Raw genomic sequence first — 20,840 nt, forward strand, 5'->3', positions numbered from 1 at the left:
TCTTGATAACAACAAAAATTGACTTTTGTTTACTGATTACTTACTGAATTCTTACAAGTTGTTTCACAAATCCCCTCTTTTTTATTACTTGTTTCTGGAAGTACTTTGACTAAACGAATATAAGTGTAAGTTAAAGTTAAGTCTAAACCAGTTTTCTCGTGGGATCGACCCCAACCTACAAGTTGGGTTCTTTACTTGATAACAATCACTTATGCTTCTTTAGGGAGGTGTAATTTGAGCGTATCAATGGTTATCATACTTAGTGCATTCTTGTACTAACACCATTCTTCTTCATCTTTTTACACCAAGAGTAGGTGGTGGTGGCTAAAGGGCCTTTCCTAGAAGTGATGAGCTTGGCTTACTATTCCCAAGTTCGGGTGTGTCCTTAAAGATTCAAGGACCTTTATGTTAAAGAGTTTCCTTAAGTTCAATGTACTAGATAGTAGTTTCTTTTGTATTGTAAGGGTTGTGTCCCTCTTGTGTTATAGTCGTATTTTAAGATGGCTACCTTGAGACGTAGTACTTCAATTTTGTATTAAAGGTTTAAATGAGGTGACATTTAAGTCTTATGTTATATTATGGAAAAGTTTAAATTTTCCACTATTTTTCTATGATAAATGCTATGAAGAATGCTAAGGGCTTGTATAATACCTCCAAGAGGTCGAATACGCCGGTAACGGCTAGGGGGTGCTCTCGGGTCATTACAATCTTTGTTGACGGTTTGTGTCAATAAAGTTTAGACACATTCCTAGAGTTCATAATGATATTGTTGATGCATTGGCATCTTTATCTTCGATGCTCCAACATTCTGACGAAGCTCATATCGACCCTTTGTACATACAAATTTGTGATCAACATTATTATTGCAACATGGTTGAGGAAGAATTTGACGGTAAACCTTAGTTTCATGATATTAAAGCACATCTTCAATTCGGAGAGTGTCCGACTAATGCCACTAGTAATCAAAAAAGAACTATACTACTTGTGCAACCACATACATTTGTGTGTGCATCTGGGCGCAACATTCTTCATCCATCAATCTGCCTGTATTGAGAAAATTTTGAAACGATTTTACATGGACAAGTCACATCCATTAAGTAGTCCAATGGTTGTACGTTACCGACCACAAGTAGAGAATAAGGAACCTCTTGGTCCTGTATCTTAGTTCAATTGGTGCACTTATGTATCTGTCTAATGCTACGAGACCTGACATAATATTTTTTGTTAATTTGTTAGCATAATATAGTTTTTTCCCTACTCGAAGACATTGAAACGAAGGTAAACATATTGCTATATCTAAAGGGGACCAGTGAGATGGATCTGTTTTATACTAACAATAAAGATAGTGCAAATTTTGTTGGTTATGTAGATGCAGGTTATTTATCTGACCACATAAAGCTCGATTTCAAACAGACTAGCTGTTCACATACAGAGGTACTACTATATCATGGCGATCTACTAAGCTGTCAATTGTCGCTGCTTCTTCAAATCATGCTGAGATAATAGTTATTCATAAAGCAGGTAGAGAATGCTTATGGTTGAGTTAGTAATACATTTCATCAAAGAAAGATGTGGTTTGCAGTGTGATGTCAAGTTACCCACAATCCTCTTTGAAGACAATGATGCATGCATAACTCAATTAAGAGGAGGCTTTATAAAAGGAGATAGAACGAAACACATTTCACCAAAATTATTCTTCACACATAATCTCCAGAAGAATGGTGATGTACAACAAATTTGTTCAAGAGATAATCCAGCAGATTTATTCACCAAATCCTTACCAACTTTAACTCTTGAGAAGATGGTGCACAAGATTGGAATGTGAAGACTAAATCCATGATCCTTATCATGGGAAGTAAAATACGTGTTGTACTTTTTTTTCCTTAACTAAGGTTTTATCCCACTAATTTTTCCTGGTAAAGTTTTTAATGAGGCAACAAACAATGCGTATTAGAAATGACTATATATATATTTGTTCTTTTACTAAGACTATTCTTTTACATGTACATCCAGGGGGGAGTGTTGTAAAACAAAGAATAGATATCCAAGTGAATAGAATTCACTCTTTGGCTCTTTTACTTATTTACTTTAAGTGCTACTTCAAGTTTTGTTCTCATTGTTCTTCCTATTTAATTTAGTTTGTTAAGTTAGTTATTTTATAACATACACTCATTTGCTCCTAGTATTAATTTTCGAATGATATTTTGAAAATTTCAAATAATAAAGACAAGAATTGTAATAAGAAATTTGAATGACTAAACGAAACGTATTACTAGTAAAGTAGCATACCTTGCAACTTATTGAAAAGTACATAACATGATGAAATTATTGAATTTGAAAAACCGTCAGTGGAGTTTGGTCTAGGCTTTCGATTGGCTTCTTCAAAAATTATAATTCGTATCTTTAGCTTAACTATGATCAAATGAGTTCGTTCATCACGACTTGGAAGGAAATCAAAAGTAACAAGTCCTGTGTTTATGCACGAAAAATGGTCAAACAATGAAATTTGTTTGTCGAGAGTCTCATGTTTTATCCCTTTTTGGTCAATTCAAAAAATGATTATCCCTTTTAATATGTTAGCTTCATAGTGTGGTCCTTTTGGCTCCGAACTTACATATTCCTATAAAAAGGGATTAGAAACATACATTTAAATTAATGGAAAGTTAAATATGTTGAAATTTACAAATAATTGAAAGAACAGAAATTTGTTATTCTCCCTAAATTTTTTGATATATATACATATTGGTAATTTGGTAAGAATAGTAACTTACATACTACAACATGATAGAATTCACACCATCAATGCATAAAAAAATGTTATTTTTTACATCAAAATCCTATCAATCTCGAGGTTAATATAATATCCTTTTCTGAAAAATGAAGCAAGTTGATCGGAAGAGAAGAGAAAATCTGGTTTTTAAGTATTATCGTTAAAGATATGTTATCAATCAAAAGGATAATTAGCACATGTTCTAAATTAATAAATATATTCTTTTCATAAATTATTTTAATCTTATCAATATGGTTAAAGGATAAATTAATAAAATTGATTATCTTATTTAAGATTTGTTCAACATAATATAAAAAAAAAAGTGATTAAATGGAGGGGAGTACAAATCTAAGATAGTCCAAACTCCAAAGCGAATAATAAATCGAAATATTGTAGTCTCTCTCAACGCGTTTAGCGTCCTCATTTATGACATTATTATGGTCAATTTTAATGACGCTGCTATTCTTGCAAACTTGCAATGAAGAAGCAACATATAATTAAGAGTGAGTTGTCCAAGTTTGAAGGTAATCAACGAAGTAAAATGAATTCATGAATTACATCTATCATCTGCTCTAGGGGTGTACATGGTCGGGTTGGTTCAGATTTTTTAAATATCAAACCAAACTATTTGTGTCGGATTTTTAAATTTATAAACCAAACCAAACTAATAAAACTCGGGTTTTTCAGCCTCTGGTTTTTTCAGGTTTTTTCGGATATTTTTCGGATTTTTCGGTTTTTCAGTTTTTCGGGTTTTTCCGGTAAAGTATTCATACAAACATATAATTTACTAAGTTTCAAACTTGAAATAATATATTAAAAGATAAAAACTATGAAAAAGTATAAGAAATATTTAAAAATTATATCAAAGTAAATATTTTTATGTATAAAATAAAATTTTAAAATTATATATGTAATGTCGGGTTGGTTTGGTCTCAGATTGGTTTGTTTTAGTTAAAACCAAACCAACCCAAATATAGTCGGGTTTTTTTTTTTTCAAAACCAAACCACTAGTCGGTTTTTTTTCCGGGTTGACTCAGTTTGCGGTTTGGTTCGGTTCGGTTTTCAGTTAGGTTTTGTACACCCCTAAATTCTGCTCCATCCCATTTTATGTGACAACCTTTGACTTAACACGTTGTTTAAGAAAAAACCATTTTTAAAATTTTTGTTTTAAAATAATCCTTAGATATTTGTATGGGTAATAATCATTTCATTAGTGGTAATAGGGGGGATTTTAAAATTAAATTGTTTCTATTTATATCAAGATAACATTCTTTTTGGTGCAGACTAAAAAAGAAATGGTACTCCCTATGTCCCTATTTACTTGTCCACTTTTTAGTTGTTCCTAATTATTTATTCATTTCGACAAATCAAGAAAAAATATTTTTTTACCTGTTATACCCTCAATTAATTTCATTGAAAAATGTAGAACTTCTTGAACATATTAAGTTTTTAATTCATCCACTTCATTTTAATAGAGGTAAAAATGGTAAATTCACTATGTCAATTATTGATTTCTTAATAGGTGCGCTAATTCAAAAGTGGACAAGTAATTAGGGACCGAGGCAGTTAACCAGACTGCAACCACAATCGCCCTCTTGGTCACCCTTCCTTGCGGAATTTTACCAAAAGGGTTTATGTGCTCAGATGCACCTAAATTCTTATCATCTATATCCATTTTCCGTAAGGATGGTAAATCCTTAGGACTGATAAGGAGATCCTTGCCGTGAAGACCACCAAATACCTATTGATCAACCAATATAAAACTGAGAGTTGGAGGACCAAACAACCACCTAGGTGTAGTTGAAAGGTTCCAACCTGCTCCCATATCGTAACTCATTCTGTTTTAGCCCGAGACTTCTAAACTATAGGCGTAAAGCAGGTCATGAACCCACAGTTTTGTCACAGCTTTGGAATTGGAATCCACATGCTAGATGCGAGGCTTCTTGTCGAGGCACAACTTTTATTCCGCGGGGAAGACTTCCTGATTCTCTAGTCGAATTATCACTTTCATTCGACGATACAAATAAGATAAAAGCTGTGGGGAGTGCTAGAAAAGCCAAAAAAAAGTCCATAATGAAGAATCTCAAAAGGCAACTAAAAAGGGAAAGGAGGAAACAAAAAATTAAAAATAAAAGCGGCTCGATCGACAAAAAAGAAGAGTAGCCTCCCTAGAACCTGGCAAAGTCATTATCAATGAATTCCCGAGCAATTCTCAACCAACATATGCGATTCATTCCCGTAAAGATTATAACACACAAGAAGACCCCTTACCGCTCCAACTAAAATTTCGGATTCGTTGTAGAAAACAATGACACGCTTTAATACAATACAAAAATTGATGCATATTGACCGTATACTTTTACATAAGCATACAATGTCAACAACTAAAGAAATAGCATGATAATTTTATTTATTTTTATATATAGAAAATTCACATTATCCCTTTTTAAATGTGTTACAGAAAAAAATATTTTTCTTTAAATTTAGAAATAAATAACTTAAAATTTTCATTTTAGTCTTGATGAAAAGTTTTTTATACTTACACAAATGCTATCATTTTTAATATCACAAAGTTTTAAGAATCTTAAAATTACATTATATTATGATATATTTAAGATAAGACAATTTAAAATTTATAATCACACTATATTATGACATGTTTAGGATCAAACTTCAAAAGTCTTTTTTTCTAAAAATAAAAAATGAAAAATTATGCTTAGTCAAACAAGGTTACACAAAATAAATCAAAAGGAATATTATCATAAAATTTGTTTTTAACAAAATTTAATTGAGACCAAAGGAAATAATAAAATTAAAAATGAAATAGAAAAATATAGTGGGGCAGCAAAATGGGAAAAATATATCTTGGCATGGCATTAAAAGAAAGAAGAGGAAATCAGAAAAATGGGCTATTTATGTACATACAACTTTAGGGTTTTAATTCTACTCTTATGTTCTATTTAAATTGCCACCCAAAAATCTTGGGAAAAAACACAAGAAGGGAAAGAAAGATTTCCCATTTTTCACCAAAAAAATTTTAAAAAAAATAAATCATGGGGACTTATAACTTTTTTCCTAAAATATTTTCAAGGTCTAACAATGAGTGTTGAAAATAGTTAGTACTACAAATCTTGTGACCATATTTTATTAACATAAATTATCTTCTTCTTTTTTCTTGTGTAAAGAAAACTGATTATGGCTTTGGAGTTTTAAAAGTTGTGATCTAAGGAAGCAGAATTACAGAAAATTCTGGTAATATTATACAACTTAGCTTCTTCTTCGTTTTTTTCCCCACATTTTTGAGTTTTGATAATGTAATTTTTGTGCTCAAAATTGTTTTCTTGAAATTTTTTGTTTTTGTGCATTGGCATAATTTGAATTTGATTTGTGTGAAACCAGGAGCTGATCTACTGAGTAGCAAAGCCTTTTAAAGAGCACAAAACTCTCAGATCCAACAGATGTCGATTTGCACTTTGTAGTTTATCTGCATCCATTCAAGAGACAACAAAATGGTAAATGAATGTATAAAAATATATCGTTGTTGTTTTTAATTAACAGATTAAACCGAAAAATCAAACCAAATCAAATCGAATAGAATTAAGTCAGAATTAACCACTTTTGTCCCTTTTTAGTTACCTTTTATGTTTGGACATGTATAATTGATATACTTTTAATTATTGTGTTTTACGTTTTACTTGTGATTTATATTGAAAAGTATATTTAAGAAATTTATTATATATATTATTTTTTCCAAATTGCAAATATAACTTTGTTATGTTTCTAATTATTGACATAACCGATTAACCGAACCGAAAAAACCCAAACCAAAAAGAGAAAAACCAAACCAAACCAAATTTATTTTGATTCGAATTGAGTTACACTTCTTCAAAACCAAAAACCGAAAACCCAAATCGAATAGTATAAAACCAAACCAAAAAACCAAATGCACACCCCCAGGGGGGGATTTACGTTGAACGAAGGGGGTTCATCCCCCTTCGTCGAAAAATTACACTATATATATAAGATTAAATTTTGAATATATGTGTATATATATACTATTGACCCTCCTAAACATACACCAAAGGCGTAGCTCAGTGGCGTTGGGGGTTTAATAATTTGCTCTACTACACGCAAGGTCGCGTGTTCGAATCCGGGCAGAGGCATTTTGTTTTATCAGCTTATTTCAGGCGTTTTATTTTTTTTAAATAAATAATAATGCAATCAGAAAACGATGTTCAGTTCCAAAAAATTAAAATGCTTATTGAGAATTTAGGATTTATTAGTTTAATCCCTAATTATAAAGTCAAATATTAAAAAATCCATTTCTTCTTGATTCGACCGTTTAATCCGACCCGTTTATATCCGATTCGACCCGTTTATTTGTGGATATTATTTACGTGATTAATTTTTTTTGAACCCCTTTGATGAAAATCCTCCCTCCGCCACTGCACACCCCTACTAGGTATTGTTTATTATTTAACAAAAAATGTTATTCTTTATTTGTTTATATTCTTTTATTTATAGTAGTTATGTAGTTTATCTTGTCTCTTTTTTGGGTCAGCTAGCATATCTTTAATTACAGAAAGAAAAAGGCTCTCCACTCACCTCCATAGACTTGTTCTTTTTAGATTAGGAAATAGCTACTCCTCTTTGTTTAGCTTTTTCTCATCAACCCCTTTAATCTTAAAGAAAGCTAGGAAAGGAAGGTCAGTCTTTAAAGAAAGCAAGAAAAAATAATACTTACTAGTTTTTTCATTATTTTTTTTAGTGAAAATATTACTACTAGTTATTTGGGTGCTTTTGATTTTTTTTTTTTTTTTTTTTGTGGCTATAGTTTATGAGTGTTTTTCCTAGAGTGTAACAGGGGTATGGTGCTGAGTTCTGAACAAAAACACAGGCCTTTGTTTTGTTAGCACTGCAAAAAAGAAGCCTTCTGACATTTAAACAAAGCCCTATCTATATCTGTAGGTGAGCGTGATTTATCAAACCGCAAATAATGCCTTTTTACACAAATCTATGTGTCTCTACTCACTATTATATATATCATTATAAAAGCCAAAACTAGTGTGTAATCATGATCAATGGAATACACATCTGTCTACATACACCTCCTTCTATTTATTTTTTCTGCATCTATGAACCCTAATTGATCAAGTCCCAAATCCAAATAGAAAAAACCCCTTTTTGTTGTTTTGATTTGGATAAAGAAATAAACTTGATTTGTTGTTTGAGAAAGGTATGAAAGTGGTGCTAGTATGGAGATGTAGGAGATTCGAACTGAGGAGTGCAAATTTCCAAGAATGAGTAACAAGGAGGATGAGCAGTACCACCAATACGATGTTGGAGAAGTCAAAAAGAGTAGTGACCTAGGTGGTGGGATTGGGAAATTATATGGGTGGCCTACATCAAGAATTGTTAGAGTTTCTCGTGCATCTGGAGGGAAAGATAGGCATAGCAAAGTATTGACTTCAAAGGGATTAAGAGACAGACGTGTTCGCCTCTCTGTCAATACTGCTATACAGTTCTATGATTTGCAAGACCGCCTCGGTTGTGATCAGCCCAGCAAGGTTGTAGAGTGGTTGTTAAAAGCAGCCGCTCCTTTAATCGCTGAGCTTCCACCTCTTGAGGCATTTCAAGATACACTGCAGCTCAGCGATGAGAAAAGGTCAAGCGAGCCGCGTTTTGATTCAGCTGATGTTGAAATGGATGATGATCTTAATTATAATCAGCAGCAACAACAACAACAACAACAACCTTGTTGTAGTAATTCTGAGACAAGCAAAGGTTCTGGATTGTCACTTTCCAGATCTGATAGTCGGGTCAAGGCACGGGAGCGAGCAAGGGAAAGGGCTACAGAGAAAGTAAACACTGTTGCTAATCATCACCAAAATATGCACCCTAGCTCTTCTTTTACGGAACTATTGACTGGTGGTATGAACGATAACAACAACAAGAGTAGTGTTAATGATGATCAAAACACACCGAGACAATGGTCTACAAATCCCTTGGAGTATTTTACGGACAACCAAATTTATTTGGGAAATCCATTAAGACCGGTGTCTTCACCAATGTTTAGTATTACAGGTGATCATCGACCCGAGATGCAGCATTTCCCATTCGGCGGCGACCTAGTCCCAGTTGTGACAAGTACTAATAACGAGTACAATTTGAACTTCAGCATTTCTTCATCATCTGATTTCAATAGGGGGACCCTTCAGTCCAATTCTTCCTCTACTTTGCCACAATACCAGAGGTACGGATCATATCTTGGTTCCACAACTGAATATGACAACCGGCATTCAGATCAGAAAGGAAAAGGAAAGAAGTAACTTCAAGTTCCATCTGGTAAATTTTCAATTCATATTACTCCTCATTTTAGATGAATTAATGTGTGTTTAGTAGCATGAAAAATGGATTAAAGATTTGTTGGTTTCATAAGAAGTTATTGGAGCATGTGTTTCCTGGGAATGGGGATCGGCTGTTTGTTTGGTTTCCTTGTTGCTTAGCATGTCTGTAGCCATAGACAGGTGTTAATAGCAGGGCACTTAAACAATGGTGGAAGTTTTAGACAAGAGTAGATATTTTAAAAATACAATAAATATCCATACTTATTTCTTTGTCCTCATTGGTTTGGTGTCCCATCAACATGTCATAAGTCACATTTAAGGGCATAAATAGAGTCAGTTAAACGGCGCTTTGTTAGGTCTTGCTGTTGCTTAGCTAGGTCAAACAAAACCTACACTCCTAACCCTATATTATGTATGTTAATGCCAGCCTTTTGCACACAACACTATACTCCCACTCTTTGTCTCTGTTTGTCTAGACATATTTTTTAAAAATCAATAAATACCTTGATTCATAATTTGACTATATCAGCAGCTTCAAATTACTAGTATAAAGTTACCTAACTCATTAATACTGAAATGAGTATATGATGATAAATTACTTTCAAATTTTCAAAGAATAAATTAAAGTGGACAGATAAAAATGGATGAAAAAAGTAATACTATGCTAGCGGGTAAGAGGTTTTTTCTCGTATTAACTCTAAACATTCGTATTCACATTATTTTCTTGAGATGATACAACAACCACAACAAATCTAATGTACTGCCATAAGTAGGATTAGAAGACCTTACTATTACCTCGAAAACATAAATAGGCTGTTTTTTCATACAATGGTATTTGATAAAGAATTTATGACACATGTTTAATATATATTCTTTTCATTTAAAAAAGAATGATTTAGTTTGATTTGTAACGAAGTTCAAGAAAAAATAAGATTTTTTAATCTTGTGATTCTAAATTAAAGTTATGTCAAATGTACCAAAATGTCTTTAATCTTGTGGCCTTAAATATGTCACGTGAAAAGTTGAAGTTAAAGTGTTACAAAAAAAAAAAGATGGTTCTTTTTTAAACAAACTAAAAAAGAAACTATGTCATTCTTTTTTAAACGGGGGGAGTATTTCATATCAAAAGTACACAAAAATAGATAGTTCATATCAAAGTAAGTGAATTGTAAAACAAAATTTACATAGTTGTTCCAGTTGAAGTATTTGAAATAATTCTACCACTTCTACTAGGGTCTAGGAATAGCCTTTTTAGTACTAGACTGAACATAAAATAATGACTTTTGTGCAAAGTACTCCCTCCGTTCCTTTTTAGTTGTCCACTTTAGAAATGACACACAGATTTAAGGCAACAATGATTAGCACAGTGAAGTTACAATTTTACCCTTATGACAACTTTTCACTTCAAAAATTACAACCACTTATTTGAATTCAAGTGAAATAAATTGGAGGGAAACAACATACACTTTTACAATTTTCAAGAAGTGTAAATAAGGGTATAATAGGAAAAAATTTGTTGTCCTTTCTTGATTTGTCAAAATGGACAACTAAATAGGGACAACCAAAAAAAGAAAATAATGGACAAGTAAATAGGGACGGAGGGAGTATTTGTAGGAGGTAATATCTCATATGATTACTCAATTTTGAATACTTTATTTAGAAAGTTACTCAATTTAGATTTGTTCACTTAGAAAGTCACTCAATTTTGTTTTATAACTCAAAAGTCACTCAACTATTGATATTTCACTTAGAAAGTCACTTAGCTATTAATATTTCATTTATATAGTCACTCAATCAACTTAAATGTTTTTTTCATTAAATTTTGTTAAAATAAAATATCTATTTTAATTATCTTATTGACCCACTCTAATTATTTAATTATATTTTTCTTCTCAAAAACGTACCGTAGCGATTGACAAAAAAAAAATTCTCTTTTCTATTCCAGCAATTGTCTAACTGGAACTGATGCTGAAAAATGTTTTTTTTTTAAAAAAGGTTGGAATCAAGAAGTTAAGAAGTAATCCAAATAAATAAAAAAAACTGTAGCAATCTTATTATTTTTTTAAAAAAATAGTTCAAAACAAAAATATATTTGAAAAAATTTAATAAAATAATTAAAATGAGCATCTTATTAATTTTTAAAAATAAGTTTAAAACAAAAATTGTATTTTAACAAAATTTAATTTAAAAACATTTAAATTAGTTGAGTGACTTTCTACGTAAAATATCAATAGTTGAGTGACTTTCTTGATGAAATACTTATAATTAAGTGACTTTTGAGTTATAAAACAAAGTTGAGTGACTTCCAAAGAGAACTATTGAAAGTTGAGTGACCATCTGACATATTAACTCGTATTTTTAGGACTTGGCCATGATATTTTATGGCTTCATGAAAAGCTTAAAAGTGTTGTTAACAAACCAAAATATTAAGATTTTTCATATATATTGAAACAAATAAATATTCCAACGTCACAGTAAATATGTGAATTAATTGTAAACGGCAGCATAAAACAAGTCAGGCTTTGAGTATTAAAGTATAAATAGTTTAATGGTTTATTGATCACAAATAGAGGAAAACTAATGAAGGGAAGGTAGAATTTCAATTATTTATTTATAATATTTGTTTGAGATGATTTTAAATGATGAAATATGATTAGTAAGGATTCATATACAAACTCACTTGTTTAAAACTGAGGGCATAGTAAAATTTCCAATCAGATTTACTTAAACTAACTAGTGAAGCATTGTTATAATATTTATCTTGAACTCCGACTAATTTGATTCACGCAGCATATGGGTTAATGTTTAGTAGGTAAGGCATAAACACTTGAGCAATAACTTTGATCATTAAGGGTCATTTGGTAGAGTGTATAAAAATAATGCTAAATAGAGTATATTAACAACACTTGCATTAGTATTGCTTGTATTAGTATGCTTGCATTAGTTGTACATAGATTATTTCTTATGCATTGTTTAGTTTGGTATATTAAAAATAATATGTGTTGTACAAAAATAGTTATTTACAAAAATATCTTCCACAATTATGGTGAAAAAGATGTAAAAGTGCTTTTGAGGGGTATTTGTGTCTTTAAAATGCTAATGCATGCATTGAATCACTTTCATTACTAATACCTAGAAATCCATGGTATTAGTAATGCACTCCCCAATACATAATAGACTGTATAACTGATGCTTGCATTCGTTATATATAGCATGAAAAAAGGTACCAAACAAGGTACTACTAATACATAAAGCTAATGCAAGCATTATTTTTGTTAATGCACTCTATCAAACGACACTGTCATCTAGGTATGTAAGTGCTTTTGGTCAAATCCTTGTGATATAACTTACTTTACTAATCGCTTTATTTTACTTTATTTGTTTAGTTTTAATTTGATACAAAATTTAGTCAAATAAATAGTTGTTCTAATTTTTGGTCTTAAGCTAAAAATTATGTAAAATATATCAAAATATCATTTAATTTGTAGAAACATATCATGTAGTAAATCACAATTAAAGAGTTACCAAAGTTGAAAAATGAAATTCATCTTGAACCAAACTTAAAAGAAAAGTAAGACAACATAGAGTAGTATTTAATATCTTAGTACAAAGAAGAACAAACCTTGGGGAATTTTGTTTATATATATTACAAGTTATAGACAAGTTAACTCTTAGGATAAGAAGACCATTGAATAAGAAAACCTCTAGTGAGTTTGATCTTGTTCCCATCCATGCTAGCTTGATATTCATGATCATGTCTATTGAGAATATAATTAAGTACTCTAAATAAAAGTGTGATTTCTTCGACAGATTAAATTCTTAAATGAAAGAGTCACACACTTATCATAGTGGCTAATTGTGGTACACTGAAGTCAGGAATTTTAAGATGTGTATTACGACAATGAAGTTTCTAAATAGGGGCATGAAAATGTTAGATACTTTGTTATTGGTTTCCCGTACATATTTCTTATATATTTATTGAAGCTTTAAATTTAAATATTGAATGTGCGTCGAATATTAAAGCGAGGCAGAGGATATAACCTAACATCAGTGCCTAGATGTCAAGGCTTAAGGTAGTTTTAAGGTTTTTTTTCTTTTTTTTCGTCAGATTTTGCGCACTTTTAACTAATTTTATGGGATACTTGTCACCTCCCACCATCGACAAGTACTAGCTAGATAGATGGAAAGAATCACCTAATATTTTTATCTCTATTGGAGTTTGAACCTGAGACTTCATGACTCTCAACTACCACCTAATTAACCATTTGATATACTAATATTGTTAAAGGTTTTTCCCTCCAAAGAGTTAATATAATAGTTTTAGACTACATCTGCCAAGGTCGTTTTACCTTGTTATATATCCTTTTTTGCCTAATTGAGATATTGATTAATTAGTCAATGAACTTTTTGTGTCATTACTTAACTAAGCTGTCCAGAGGCATATTGTTCTAGCACATCTCATGGCTCCAGTAATAGCATTCTCTGTGAGAAAAAACTAAAGGCGAAATGGTCTGGTGGACCCTTATACTTGTATCAGTTTGTATTCTGAACCTTTTTACTTGCGTCTTTGTCATCTGGACCCTTAAACTCAATTAAAATGAGACTTTTAAGCCCCTACAACCATGTGTGTAACTCACTCTCCTTTATGTAATTGACATGTCATATCCACGTCAGATATATTAATGCCACATCATAATTATTTCATAACTATTTTTAAAAATTATTAACCAAAATTATTTAATAAAATGTAAAATAATAACATTTTAATTTATTATTGGCATTTCTAATTCTACCTATTTTCCCTATTTCACGACCAAAAGAAAGCCATTGCCGGTGTCATCGCCATTTTTTCCGGCGAAATCACATATACTTTCTTCCTCACCCGTCTTCATCTCCACCGCATACCATCACTATTTTTCTTTCCTTTTCCAACCTCCACTGCAACAGCACAACCAAATTCAGAACTACAACTTGCCCGACTAAAGGCAGCCAAGAAGGTGAAAGGAAGAATACATCAACAGATTGGGCACCAAATGGGGGCTTAAGGTTAAAATCAAAATAATACTAATCTCTACACAGTAACTTGCACTAGGAGATCCTTCACCATATCTACAAGCAGATTTTTTAAATGAGCTAATAGCATGAAAGCTCGTACAAAACAGGGCATACTCTCTCAACATAACAAAGTGAGCCAATTTGATTTATCTGAAACACAATAAAGTGAAGTAATCAGAAGATTAGCAGTGAAGTACTAGATCTGGCCACCACACAACCAGATCTGGCCAAACTTTTCATAATCCAATGCCGATTACTATTTTCGCGCCCCAAATTGCTTACAAATACAATTTCACACCAACCTCTGCCGCGAAACTCGTCGAAATCTACCCAAAATTCGCCTGAGATTTTCTTGGGTTATCGAAACCGGTTGAAAAAGACAAGTTTAAGGGATTAGAAGGAGACGGTTCCTGTGAAAGATTGAAGATGGGGAAGAAAAGGAAGTCTCTAGCATCGAGCCTTGATGAGGTAGATCGAACCATGTATTTGACTTTCTGTAGCGCTGCTAATTCCCTTTCTCAGCTTTATACTCAGGCTATGAACCAACATAAATTTTCCTTCCTCTCCGATGAACGCCATGGAATGGTATTGAAATTTGAGATCAGCATGTTAAGCATTCCCTTCCGTTTCTTCGAAGATCTACGGCTTGCCAAGATCTACTTACAAAGTTGAAATTGCTAAAGTTGGAAAGCTTAAGGAAAGCAATTAAGCTTTGGGCAAGAAGAAATAAATTTTTAATTAATTATTTTAAAAAAAATATATTTCTTTCATAATTTAAATATTTTTTTAACCTAAAAAAGTTGTTCACTCGCCTTAAGATGCGTGAAGTCACACACTTTCGCCAACTCAGCCACCTAAAAGACACATAAGCTTGGTCAATGGTCAGAAGGATTTGTTAAATTGTGTTTTATTGAGTTTAAGGGTTCAGATGACAAAGGTGCAAGTAGAAGGGTTCAGAATACAAACTGATACTAGTATAAGGGTCCACCAGACCATTTCGCCAAAACTAAAAAAAGAGATGTTATGTTTCATTTTTGATACTATAAATTAAATTTAAAGTTATGTGTCAAGATTAATTTTTTGTTGACTTTGCTTACGTTTCACCTTGTAGACAATTGTTCAATGGATGGAGGGGATAAATATTGCTGAGTAACTAAAGCTACAATCTAGGGCGAGTCCAACTCATGAATTCATTGTTTTGGCTATATTATGCAGAAGTGTACACATTTTGAATCCGCTACAAATAACATGTCTAACTATATCACTACCCCCTCTACTAGAAACAACCACTTTATCTCTCAAGATAGGGGTAAAGTCTATGTACACACAAGCCTTTCCAAATTTTATTTATGAGATTACGCTAAATATGATGTTGTAATTCTAGTGTAAAGTACACATGTCAAAACCAATTTCTTGTGCATCATTGTTAAAATTCATACTTATATCCACATAATGAGTAGAAGTTAGTTTCCCAAAACTTGTTTTTACTGCTAACCAACCTGATAAGGCTTTAATTTGTCAACCATAATTGATTCAGGCAATTGATGATGGAAGCAGCCTCTGGAGTCCCAAAGGAAGCATGCATGCTCTTCTCTGCTACAGGCTTACTTACATCTTACTCTATTATGCTTCTTAATTCCTTTTTTCTACGAGAGCAATTCCTTGTTTGCTTCTGGTCTGACTTCAGTTTGGCGCACAGGTTCCAAACTCAGCAAGATTGTGTTTTTTTTTTGTGTAATTGAAGAATTTATCCTCATTTGCATTTTATGTTTCTGCTCTAAAAAGTGCATACCTTTGCTTGAGGAGGATATCATGTTAGATTCTGGACTGTTGTGCACACTTGAAATGCATCGCATCTATAATACTGATTTATTTATTTCTATTTTTAACACATTTATAGTCGCTGACCTGAAAATAATTAGGGTCGCTGCCCAACAACAGAATGAACCCCACATCAATTTATTTTACACTTTAACCCAATTCAATCTATGTCATGTTGCCATCTAAGAACAAAGATAATTTAAAAGATAAAGATTAAGATGAAATTGTATATGTTATTTCAGTACAAAAGCACATAATTATATTTCACTACTTACTATGAATGTGCAATCCTTCGTATTTTTGGCTCTTGCCAAATTTCTCGGTGAAACATCCTAAAGGATTTATAATCTAAATAGGCAAAAGTGCATGATGACCCGTCTAAGCAAACACTTCTCTAATACAAACACAATCAAATTTATGTATATAAAAGAATAGTGAGACACCGTCATGTGCTAACCAATTATATTCTAAAATATAGGGGTTATGGATATATAACTATTATGAAGTAGGCTTTTGGCCATAGATTATAAATATTTTATTTTTATCTTATTTGAAATTTATGAAGTAGGAGTAAAATGAAATTGTGTTTGATTATAGTTTTCTTTGCAAACAATATTCATACTTGAATGATTTTTTTGTCAACAAGTTGATTATATAAATTAAACAGTTGGCAAAACACATTGTTTAATTTGTGGCATAAAGGGGTAGCAGGAGAATGAACTGATATTTGTCATATTGAGTTACTATTACATAAAGTTTTTCTAGAGAAAATAGTTCCTAAAATGTCTGTCTAACACTTCTTCACAAGCAAATACTAGAGGAACTGCCAAATATTCATGTTACCAAAAAGCTTAGACTTCACCACCTCTTTGGTCAGTAGATCAACTAGTCTATTATGCTCCTTTTGTAAGTGTATCTTCTGGATTAAATATCAGCACTCAAGATAGTGTTGTTATGTGACAAATGTCCATGAATGATAGTATTGATGTTGAATATCAAGAAGGTAGAGGTTTTGATTTACAACAATTTGAAGAGTCTATAATAGAGTGAGAGGTTTTGCAAGATTACTGGTGGCGTGAGGAACGTCTTCATAGATATGATCACCAAATAAGCTTTGCTATTTGTAATGACTCCCTCAGCTCAGAATTGCCTAAGGCTGAACCATCAATGTGAAGTTTGCATTCATTTTGAGACGGGATTTCCCACTACAGATGGATAGTGAAAGCTTGAGATTGAGTTGTGTGAGGGATTATCAGCCCATGTGATATTTAGTTGCCTTTGAAATAGTGTTAGCAACAGACACTTGGTTGTTATGGATGTAAAAGAGGTTATCATTTGTGCAAAGTCAGATGCTCCGAAAACATAATGAGATTGTCTCAGAGAGGATGATGTTGAATTATTTTCCTTTAAGAGTGTCCCATATTCCAGCATAGCTAAGCCTAGTAGTGAGAAAACTATTGGTGGTGATGTCATTGCTACTTGTGAGGGGAACATTATGTCAGAATCTTTCGGCATTGATGCATGTGAAGAAGATGCGATCAATGTCTTCACCATGAAAGCCAAAAAATTTACATACATATATTGGCTTTGATGTTTAGGCCAAAAATATTATGGAGATGGTGGCTAGTAGAGAGCCTACCATGATATAGAAGTCATAAGAAGATATCGATTTTGTTGAGGGTATGAAGTTTCCAGATTCACCTAAAATTTCTAGTCTCAGAGGTAAAATTTTGGTTATATCATTGGCAATGAGGAGGTAGGCAGACTTGCTCCAGATGAGCTTGTCCTACTCATGACTCATAAAAGTGATAAACTAGTTCCTAATAATGAGGTCTAGGTTATCTGAAAGGTCGAAGAGGACCTTGTCCAGATTCCATGTGTCATTGGAATGAATATCACCGATTTTGAGGAGATCCTCTCCAAAAGAAAGAGGCCCTTAGATGATACTTCTAATGGAATCAAACTTAGAAATTCATCCATCCATACTAATATTAACAATGTTCCCTTTACGAATTGTCAATCTAGAAAATTTCATACTTACAAACTAGCCATTGAGCATGCATTGCCAAGTTCTAAACTTGTGTTTTATTTTGGCATGATTTGTACAATAGATTTTTCTAATTAGAGTTTGAGCCAAAAGGTTGTAAGGGTTGTTGTACATTGTATTCTCTGATTTAATCTTGCATCAAGAGCTTTGTTCTTAATCTTACTATCTAAAGGCCAATCTCTCTTTTTCTTTGTGGGGCAAGTGATAGTGTACCAACCTACAAGATGCATCTTCTTCTTTTCAGTAGTAGTACCCCCAAAATATTTCCTTTAGATACTATTGATGGAATTTGTGACTTTGGTAGTAAGCTTGATGTATTACATTATATGGTTAGGGATGATACTAAGAGTTGTTTGAGTAAGAATAGTGCAGTTAATCATGTTGAGAAACTTAGTATTCTAACCAAAGTTTCTGGTATTTATATTGTCAATGATGTATAGAAAATCATTGTTGACACATCTTTTATGGAAGATAAAGAAGTCAAGATATTTGTCAAAGGAGGGTCTAGGTCAAATGCTAAGACTAGTTGAGAAGGAGAGATTATCATTCTCTGAATAGTTGACATGAGAAGATGGTTTTTGAATATTGACTTTTTACCCAGATTTGTTGTTGAACTCTCTCAAAGAGTGGGTGATGGTAAATAAGTTCTTGTTATTGGCCTTAGAGAGAAGGGTAAGGTCATCAACAAAGAGAAAATAAGAAAGTTTATGTAACGACACGTTCAATCGTTATGGGGTGGTTAAGGCCATAGTACTCTAGTTAGAGTCTCCGTGGTAAAATTGAGTTAACAAGAAATCAAAGATGGGGAGGTTTAAGAACAGAAAACTCTTGGGTAATCTTAAGAATTATGGCTGTCGTGTTGTATTGTGTTCCCTTAGGAGATGACCTAATTATCTAGACCTCCATAGGGAATTCTAAGACTACAAGTGAGAATGTAGGAGGTATTCACAGTAGTTGCAACATATGGTCTGTGTCGTGATGTCTTATAGTTGCGATTTGTATTGTAAAATGGGGCATAGTTCAGTTTTCACCGAGATTTTAATTAAGAGGCACCACCACAACAATGGGTTTTCAACTATAGCGACGTTAGTGAGTGTTATTAATTTCATCAAGACTCTCCATAACGAGTCCCTTGATCACAATAGAGGGTCCGCTGCGGCGAACGACTTGAGAAAGAATAGGCATTTTAAGTCTGTTATTTTGAGTTTCTTCCTCATAACTCTAAGAACTCGCCAGAACTCCAGAAAGGAAATTTTCCTAAGAGTAGGTATATTGATTAACGTTTCAAGCACACCTCTTCCGATTCTAGGTGAAAATGATCGTTAAGCAGTATAAAACCCAATGAAAAGTTGAGGTCAAACCCACATGGAGCGGTATGTGTTCAGATTTAATTAGGAAGTACAAACGTGGTCTAATTAGCTATAGGAATAGAAATTATCGAAAAAGACATGTAAGCAAGTCAAACGGGGTGACAACAAATGTCAGATGGGGGGATTTGGTTTGCAATTATCAGCTACAACGCAGTCACACAAAACTGAAATAACAATATAGAGAGGAGTTCTCGGATGTGATCAATTATAGGCAAACTTCGCTATATGGGTAATTGAAACTACTAATAAATAGCTAAATATCAGTGGGTAGGCTGGGCTAAGAGTGAAATAGCTTAGTATAGGAACTAATTAATTAGGAAAAGACCCAATTGCCCCTGAAAATAACTATCAACTGCCCACCAACGGACCCAGTCGACAGACTGTGGTCTGACCTACGGCCCGTCCTGGTGGACCATCGTTGGTCATCAGAAACTTGGGATATGGCCCATCGAACCACGGGCCCTAACCATAGACTGTGGTCTGACCAACGGTGCGTTGGTCAGGCCGTGGCTCTGGCCTTTCTGGTCTGTCAAGGGGAGCCCATCCACGGACCACACCTACGGTCAGTGGTCCCTTCCACGGCCCCTGGGTGGCCGACGTGGGTTGCACCTGCAACTTCTGGAAATTTGTTTCATTTCCCTTTTTCAAATACGGGGTGTTACAATATCTTTTTCTTGGGACCATTCGTCCTCGAATGAGATTCAAACTGGTTCTAAAAGATTAGGAGAGGAACTAACAACCCAACCTAAAATGCAACTTTTTCTAAATGCACATAACCAATGAGGAACTATCGACTCCAAGCTAGGACGTTTTCAAAACATCACAAGAGAGGTGAAACTAAGTCTAATAGACCACCATGAAAGGTCGTGCTAGGCTTGACTTTAGTGCCAAGACCTATTTGGAATGACTTCCAAAACTGAGAAGTGAATTGGGTACCACGATTGGAAATAATGGAAAAAGGCACTCCATGCAACTTTACCATTTCTCTCAAGTACAACTTGGCATAGTCCTCCTCTGTATAAGAAATTTTGACGGGAAGGAAATGAGACGATTTCTTCATCCGATCTTCTATCACCCAAATCGAATCATGTTGTCGACGGGTGCGAGGCAAACCAACAATAAAGTCCATGTTCAAATCTTCCCACTTCCAAGTAGGAATGCTAATATCTTGGGACAGACCTCCCGGTTTCTGCTGCTCAACCTTCACTTATTGACAGTTATGACATTTAGTCACAATTCCGCAATATCCTTTGTAACGACTCGGAAAATGATAGAGTGAAACTAGAGCCTCACATGTGAGTTTGGAGTCGAGAACTTAATGAAATGATTATATTTGAATTTGACCCAAAAAGTTCTTAAAAATGTGCTTCGGAAGTTACCGGAAACTTGTTTAGCTGTATATAAAAAGATCCGTTTCGTTTTTCGAAAAT

At 33.2% G+C, this 20,840-nt stretch overlaps 1 pseudogene; it reads left to right on the forward strand.

Annotated features, from left to right (window-relative positions):
• Positions 1-7,941: 7,941 nt before the first annotated feature.
• On the forward strand, positions 7,942-16,040 carry LOC102581331 (transcription factor TCP2-like; annotated as a pseudogene).
• The last annotated feature ends 4,800 nt before the right edge of the window (positions 16,041-20,840 follow it).

This window comes from Solanum tuberosum, unplaced genomic scaffold (assembly GCF_000226075.1).
Source record: "Solanum tuberosum cultivar DM 1-3 516 R44 unplaced genomic scaffold, SolTub_3.0 scf00197, whole genome shotgun sequence".
NCBI lineage: Eukaryota > Viridiplantae > Streptophyta > Magnoliopsida > Solanales > Solanaceae > Solanum > Solanum tuberosum.